This window comes from Spermophilus citellus, assembly GCF_964194105.1.
Source record: "Spermophilus citellus genome assembly, chromosome: 8".
In the NCBI taxonomy this organism is placed as follows: Eukaryota; Metazoa; Chordata; class Mammalia; order Rodentia; family Sciuridae; genus Spermophilus; species Spermophilus citellus.
Genome location: NC_138189.1, coordinates 99,543,144 through 99,551,551, shown reverse-complemented (window position 1 = coordinate 99,551,551; position 8,408 = coordinate 99,543,144). Strand labels below are relative to the sequence as shown.

Genomic DNA, 8,408 nt, shown 5'->3' with positions numbered 1-8,408 from the left:
ACAATTGAGGATTGGATTACAGAAAGTCATTCATGAAAGTATAGCAAAGCAGTTCCACACTTTTCCGTCAGTATTATTTTTATAATATACCCGCCAATACTCTTTTCTGTAGATCATTTTTTCCTTTGAAGCATTTATGATCACTACAATATAAAGCCTGAGACTTATCTGATGGGTCAAATTAATTATGAAAATTGGCATGGTCAGATTTAATCATGAAATCAGACACTAGCAGAATCTTGACTTTCAGGGGAACAATTTCCTACCACATATATTCAGGGAAGGAAGGGAAAGAGGAAGGGACGAAAAGAGGAAGGAAGGAGGAGGGGTATATACACAAATTGTCTAAATCAAGACTTCTCCAAAATATTTTATATATCTTTAAATGTACTAGAAGTAATATCAACTTTTGTCGTATATTTTTAATTGAATCCAGATCTCTTGATATAAAGACAAAATTTTAAAATCATGAAGAATGGAGCACATGTTTTTATAAAGTGAAAAATGAGAAATATCTGGAATGATTAATAAGTTATACCTCAAAAAAATCATTAAGGCAATACAGTTGACCAATTCAGTGACTTAAAGATTAAAAACAACAATAACAATTCTTATACCAGTGTCAAGGATTCAAAATGAGCTGTTTGTTGAGATTTTATTTTATTTCCTTTTTACGTCTTAGTCAATTGACCTAACATTGGCTATATAAGCCCTAGGAATCATCACATACACAGCATGACCAGCCTTCAACACTGTTACCTGCTAAATACATATTTCCTCTTATCTCATTACAATATTACATGGAACTCACAATAGTGCCAAATAAGCAATACAGAGAGGTGATCCTTCATGGGAAGAGATCATTTCTATATAGGAGGTCCTTGGAAGGCTTCACAAAGTAGAGCTTTGTATGCAGTATATCAAGAGGTAAAGTGAGAGAAAATAGGAATCCATAGAACAAACTTGTTTTCCTAAAGGTTTCATTGGAGATAGTGATGTGAGAGAAAGTCATTTTATTGAAAGGAGGTTTCTTGCCAAGGGAATTAAATTATACCTTGTGATCTGAGGGAAACATTGAAAATTGGTAGAAGGAGATGTGGGGATCCATGAAAATTATTCTAACAGCAATGCATAGGTGAGACTAAGTTCAGAAACAAGTAAACCAGCATGGACTTTATGTCAGTTATACAGAGGCTAATGAAGATATAAATTAAAATACCGTAGAGTGAGAAAGGAAAGTATTAATGCAAAATATAATGTGAAAGAATAATCTAGATGATACTATTACTGATTGAATATGTGGATCTAATCAGAATTTCTAAAATTATCAGTCTCCTTTCTGGGACTATTGAGATACATACTGATGGCAGGTGGGGTGCAGAAACACTTTGAAGAGGAGGAATACGGTAAAACTGAAAATGATATCTGAGAAAAGAGATTTCTATTGTGGGCATATTAAATATAATAAGTTTATATAAAATTTCAGAACAGTTGATGATATGAATTGGTAGAAATGCTCTGTTTGAAGCTGAGGAAATGGAGCAGTTAGTTCTGTGATAGAGCATATACAAAGAGACAAATTGGTTAAGAAAAGAAACATGGGTGGAAGAAGAAAAAGGATCTGGTAAAGGAGAGAATTATCAGTCCACCCAGGTGAACAGAAAGTACATTAAGTATTTCAAAAGTGTGATTGTTAACATGGGACCTTGACTAATAAGTATTAGCTGTAAGAAAAGAAAAGAGATGCTGAAAATACACAGAGAGAGTAACTATAGGAAGCAGTCAGTGGCCAGAGGACTGGAAAAGAAAAGGAAAAGAGCCTATAATTCAGAGGAAGCACCCCCAAAGAGTTGGTGCTGGGTCCTTTGAAGAAAGCACTAGGAAACCAGGTCTCTGATCTCCAGGCTGGAGAAGGTAGAGTTAATCTAACAGGTACTAGGAACTCTGTGAAAGGTATGGAGCTCAGTTCCCAGTTGTGAGGGAACATAGCACACTATATACTTAAGTATTGAAGGAATCACATTCTGGTTGCTCACAGAGCCTGTTACTGGAAGTGGTAAGAAAAGCTACAGGCTGGAGTCAACTGTATGCATTGCTGGAACACGGCTGCTAGAAACTACAAAACCAGGAAGGAAGCCCCTCTCTCTATTGTCATTTTTCAACCTCTCTCTAGTGACTCCTACTGGTAGAACCTAACAGGAAGCCAGCTGATAAGCCAATCTGAGAGAGTTATTTGGGGAGTTCCATGCCCAACCTCATAGAAGAATAAGAAAAGGCTTCTTGAGAGACAATAGCTAAATAATCAGTACCAGAGAGGCATGTGTACCAGAAGCTAAAGGAAGAATGAGGTTTATACAAGAAAAGGGAGGAAAACTCCAACAAATGCAGGAAGTAGGTCAAGGAGAATAGACTTTTGAATCTCATGATTAAGTTATCAATGAAATGATCTTAAATGGGTAAATGTTGAAGTAAATACTCATTAAAAATCTTAGAAACATATAACTAAAAAGAACTTTTTTTAATCTTAGAAACTGCTTTTAATGCCTTTGAAACACTAGTTATGTCAGTTTTCCCATTACTTTAAGAACTTTAAAAGTATTAGATAAAACTTTTATTATATCTATAGGGAATGCAAGAACTAATATTCTGGAATACTTACAACCAAAACAGAAATGATGAAAGTATTATTAGTGAAGTGTAATGTTTTAAAAAAAATCACTTTACTAAAATTGTACAGGCTTGCCCAAGAAATGTATTTATAAAATATTTTGTTCTCCACCTTTTTAGTGCCAACACATTTTTAGAATTCTTATCGAATTCCACTGGAATAGTGCAAGTAGCCCTTAGGAAACATCAATTTAATATGGTGCTAGGATGCCACTGGCACTGCAGTGGATATTCTCAGCATGGAAGAGTGGCATAAAGAAAATTCTCTTCCTCCCTCCTGCAGAGACTAAGATTCCATCACACCATCCTCGCTGCTCTTTCCCTTTCCCCCTACAGAGCTTAAAAAAATCTGCCTAGAATGTACATTCCACAGTCCTCTGAAGTATTATAGCAATATTAATAAATTCTTCACATGACATTTGGACAAAAGCCAATGATAAATATAAAAACTTAGCCGACTTTCAGATCTAAAATGGATTTTTAATATCCATGTTTACAAAAAAAAAAGGAAAGCTACATTTTTTTAATGGCAAATTGCAGTCATTTTGTAATAAGTATCAAGTTACCAGCTTATGCTAAATGCTGTGGGTGCTATTGTATTTATTTGAGTGACAGAGCATGGAACTGGCACTGTGCTTTGTTGGTGGAATGGTGGGTCAGAAGTTGAAAGGTATGAAAATATTCTAATTTTATGCAAAAAAAAAAGGAATGACTGAATGAAAGTAGAGCATGATGATAAAGTTTCCTCTTTTGCTAAATTATTCCCCTTTCCTCTCTGGGAAACAACTTACATATACAAGGAGGTTGTTTTAAGCCTTTTAAGTGCTGTTTTCAGAAGTTGTGCCTCCAAACATCCTGGATTGGTTCACTATTTAGAAAGTGATATGCAAATGGAGTATACACACACACACACACACACACACACACACACACACACCTCACCCAGGGTTCAAAGAGATTACTGGACAAGTTACTGTTTGATGGAGAAATGGGGGCATACTCATGGCCAATGGAGTCTTGTCCAAGTTAATTCATACTGAGTCCATAAGTAATCGTTATATAAAATATACATAGTCAGGTAACACGTAATGATTACCACCTATAACTGCCGCCTTGTACCATTTCTGAATAAAAATTCAAAATAATCATATAAACCAGTAAATATTATTGCCATTTGGCATATGAAGAATTTGAGGCTCAAAGAGAATCATGCCTAAGATCAGAAAGCTAATAAAGGACAGAATCAGACAGAGTTCTCCATTCCAAGCTCTTTCCACTAAACTGTACTGCAAAAATGCCTCTCTGTACTTCTACCTACATACAGCAACCACTTATTTCTGGTCTTCTATGGTTTACAACACTGTTTGTGCTAGGGGGCATCATTGACTCATCTGTTTAGTAAAACAATGTCCTTGGATCCCTTCTTTGGAATTATTCTGCTACCAAGTATATTGATACTGTCCCACAAACTGCAATGAAAATCCCTTCAGGAAGATCTGTGCTGAGCTGGGAGTGATTGTGAGAGTGACTACGGCTCCATGTGAGCATATGGGTCCAAACATAGGAAAGAGGGATCACTGATATTTTTAAAGGAGAAGGATATTTTGTCATTAGGCCAAGAATACAGTATTAATGACACTGAAGGCATCTAAGATATTTTCCTGAAAGTTGTTCCTCAGGAACTCTATTCTTAATGTATTAAAAGTTGATTGTTAGACAAAGATTCATAATCATGAGAGTCTTGTGAGCTAGTGAATGACCAAGGAACCAATTCTATTTTCTTCATTTCAAAGCTAAAAAAAGTCCTGGTTGATAAGTATAAGACATCAATTCCTTGTACCATCTTAAAATATCTCTATAGAAATATTCTGATTGAAGGATGGAGTTAGTAATAAACAGCTGTAATTTCTGTGATAAAGAGAAAATATGTCAGTTTAGAAATATATTTCAGTTTTCTTCAGGATTTGTCAGATTGAAAAGGTAAGGGAGAAAAAAATAAGAAACTGGAGTGTTTTTAAAATATAAAAAATATTTTGGCAATATTCTTCAACATCTAAGTTACCCAAAGCTAGAATTGCTCTCAGCGGACCCAGATCTGTCCACTAAAGCTAAAATTCTGTTCCTTAGCCAATTAAATGCACACTACACTGAGATCCAAAGTGTGTCCTGCATTCCAGAACTAGTAAACTGACTGTTAGAGCAGTGCAGTCTCTATCAGAGCAAACTGCAACAGCTGAGGTTCAGCAATAGGTTAAAATGTGTGCAAAGACTAAAAAATAGTATAGTTTGAGCTGGGTTGACCAAATGGCTGAAAGTAAACATAAAATCATACAATAAGACTGTAAACTTCAAAATACTGGCATGTGAGTTCAAGTCACATTTCTGAAAGAAAGAAAGAGAGAGAAAAGGAGGGAGGGAAGGAGAAAAGAAAAATTGCAGGTGAAAGAATTATGGAAAATGGTCCATGATTCCATATACATATTAAGTATTGACTGTTATCTATTGACAGACAACAAAATTCATCATAATATGTGTACAAAATGTACGACATGTTAGACATTTTATATATATATATATATATATATATATATATATATATATATATATATATTATAGGTATTATATATATATTACATATTGTGTTAGCTTTTCATATCTGGGACAAAAAATACCTGGCAAGAGCAACATAGAGAAGAAAAAGCTTATTTTAGCTCATATTTTCAAGGTTCAGTCCATGGTTGGCCAACCCTATTGTTCTGGGCCTAAGATGAGGCAGAAGATCATGGTGGAAGGGTGTGATGGAGGAAAGCTGCTCAGCTCATGGCATCTGGGAAATAAAGAGAAAAATAAGAAGCCAGATGGACAAGATCTAATCCCCAAGAGCACAGTACCTACTTTCTCCAACCACACCCTACCTTCCTACAGTTACCACCCAGTATTCCATTTAAATTATTAATCTATCAAGTGGATTAATTCATGGACAAGGCTACAGCTATTATAATTTAATCATTTCACCTCTGAACATACTTGCATTGTCTAATATATGAGCCTTTGAGTGAACACCTCATATCAAAATACTATACCATATATTATGTAAACACATAATCATCTTTTAAACTTATGTAGGTATAGTAACATTTAAAATCAGACAAATTTAGTTTAACAGTTACTGTATATATAGTTGCTTTTATATTATTATACATCTTCCCCACTAATAGATTTTTTCAAAAGTGGTTTTAAAAATTGTAAAAAATGTGAAATTTTTATGTTAAAAATGATTCCCATACTCTGAAATGTTGTTCAGTCATGGTGCGGGTACCAAATGCAAAATTAGCAAAAGAATATTACATTTTCAAAAAAAGATACCTCCTACACCATATTTTTGTGAACTAGAAAAAAATACATCTTCCTTAAGTAAAAATGTTGATGTGTTACTAATTTCTTAATAGTAACATCATAACACTATAATTTATGGAAGTCTAATTATTTACCTTAAAATTGTAAGAAGTGAATTTTTAATCACAATAATTAGAAACAAGTTACTGACATATATTATTTTCATCATAAAACACTCAATGGTCTTTTTCATTAACTTACTTCTTTATACAAATTGCAATGTGTTCATGTTCCAATATCTTGTTTTCTATTAAAAAAAGGTTGCTAAATTTGATAATATTCACATTCGAGACTTCAAGTTATTTTTTAATAAATTTGAATATTAAGTTCAAAACTGTTTTCATTGCCATTTAATCAATTATTTGTGGTAAAGATAAATATACTGACAGCTAAAACCATATTCAGAAATATATCTAGTAAAGTATTGTTTCAATGCAATATCTTAGGAGAGTACTCACACAGTCTAGGATCCAAAACAAAGATCTTATATGTTCATCAGAAAATTTCACTTGTAATTTTTTTTTGTAGAGTTACAGTATTTCACTTTCCAATTAACTCTTCAAATTTTATGTGACCTTATGTCATCCAGAATCTTGCTTTGGCAGTGTGACCCTATAATGCTGAAAAAAAGGTGACAAGCTTGCATGGTTATAAAAACTACCTTTAAAAACTTAAATTATGCTATTTACAGTAGCACACATCCATAATCCCAGCCCTTTCAAATAAAAAGGGCTTGGAATGTATCTTAGTGGTAAAGCACTCTTGCGTCCAATCCTTGGTACTAAAAACCAAAACAAAATAACTTATATTGTGGTACCCATTACAGAAAAGAATGATTTGATTTTAAAATGCAGAAGAATTGATCATAGGATTAATTTTTCTCCTTACATCGGTACATTCTATATTATGAAAAGACATTGACATCAGTGCTATAGTTTAATTATTCAAAGAATTTCTTTTTTGTTGTAGTTAAATTTTAGGTGGACACAATATCTTTTTTTTTTTTTTCAATTTTTACGTGGTGCTGAGAATCGAACCCAGTGCCTCACTCATGCTAGGCAAGCACACTACCACTTGAGCCACATCCTCAGCCCAATTCGAAGAATTTCTTAATCTCAATATTTTCCAGTGCCATATGAATACTAAATTTTTTCCTGATATAATGGTACTTAAAACATCATGACCAATTAGAACTGAGAAAAAAATAATTTTTAAAGTAGACATTTTTATAATCCCATAGCTTGTGCCCTCAATTCTGTTTTTATTAATACAATCCACAGTTTCAAAAGAATCTATCCATATTACTTCTGTTATTTTCTAGTGGCACAATAATTTTCTGGTTTATTTGATAATCACTTCAATTTACACTGAATAGATGTATTTTCTAAATTCTTCACATTTTTTCACTGAGGCTGGAAAGTATGATTATAGTTTCTGGGCAATATTTTTAAGATCAGTGTTATTAAAAATATACTCTTTGCTGTCATGGTAGCACATAACCTGTAATCCCAGGGGCTCTGGAGGTTGAGTCAGGAAGATCTTGAGTTCTAAACCAGCCTCAGCAAAATTGAGCCACTAAGCAACTCAGTGAGACCCTTCTCTAAATAAAATACATAATAGGGTTGGGGATTTGGCTCAGTGGTCAAGTGCCCCTGAGTTGAAGAATGCACAGAATAAAGCACATGATACACCCAGAACTTTTTGCATAGTTTTTCTATTGCAAGTGCTTGTACTTTCCACTCATTTGGGGGCATTATAATAATGTCTTATTTTGCCTGGGTGCACATTTATGAGCAGCATCAGCAAGGATTATTTTTCACAAAAATAAAAAAAAATCCTAAAAAATGAAACACTTGGTATTTTTATCAAAAATATTTACTTTCTGTTTCATCTCTGACATGACTTCAGCCTTTCAACAAGAAAAATGGCAAACAAACTGAAAATCAGTGACTCTCCTGGACCTGACAGAGAACTCGAGGACACAAAGCAAATCACCACCCCAGATCTGGAAAGACAAGCAAATATAAGGAAACACAGCTGAGATGAGCTTAGCGGGGGTAGAAACCAATGACTCTTACATCAGAAGGGACTTAAATACTAATTAGTGAATGCTTAAAGCAGAGGACTGCCTTTAGAATGAAAAACTCCTATAGGGTATAGTCTTCTGCAGGAGGGGAGAGTTTCTTGGGTTTTTACCTCCAGGAGTTCAATCATGTATTTATATTGGAGATCAAAGAAAAAAAATCATTTTTCTATTTCTAGCAGAGTGAGGGGAAAAGTAACCACTTTGAAATATACCCCATGTGTCCTCCATAACAAAGGCCTATTCCAAAGTGACAACAGAG

At 34.0% G+C, this 8,408-nt stretch overlaps 1 long non-coding RNA gene across 1 annotated transcript in view; it reads right to left on the bottom strand.

Annotated features, from left to right (window-relative positions):
• Positions 1-6,569: 6,569 nt before the first annotated feature.
• The window catches only part of LOC308654648, a 73,081-nt gene continuing 71,242 nt past the window's right edge, over positions 6,570-8,408 (bottom strand). The window contains exon 3 of the long non-coding RNA XR_014023310.1: positions 6,570-6,683. This is a non-coding gene — a long non-coding RNA (uncharacterized lncRNA). The remainder of the gene's footprint in view (positions 6,684-8,408) is intronic.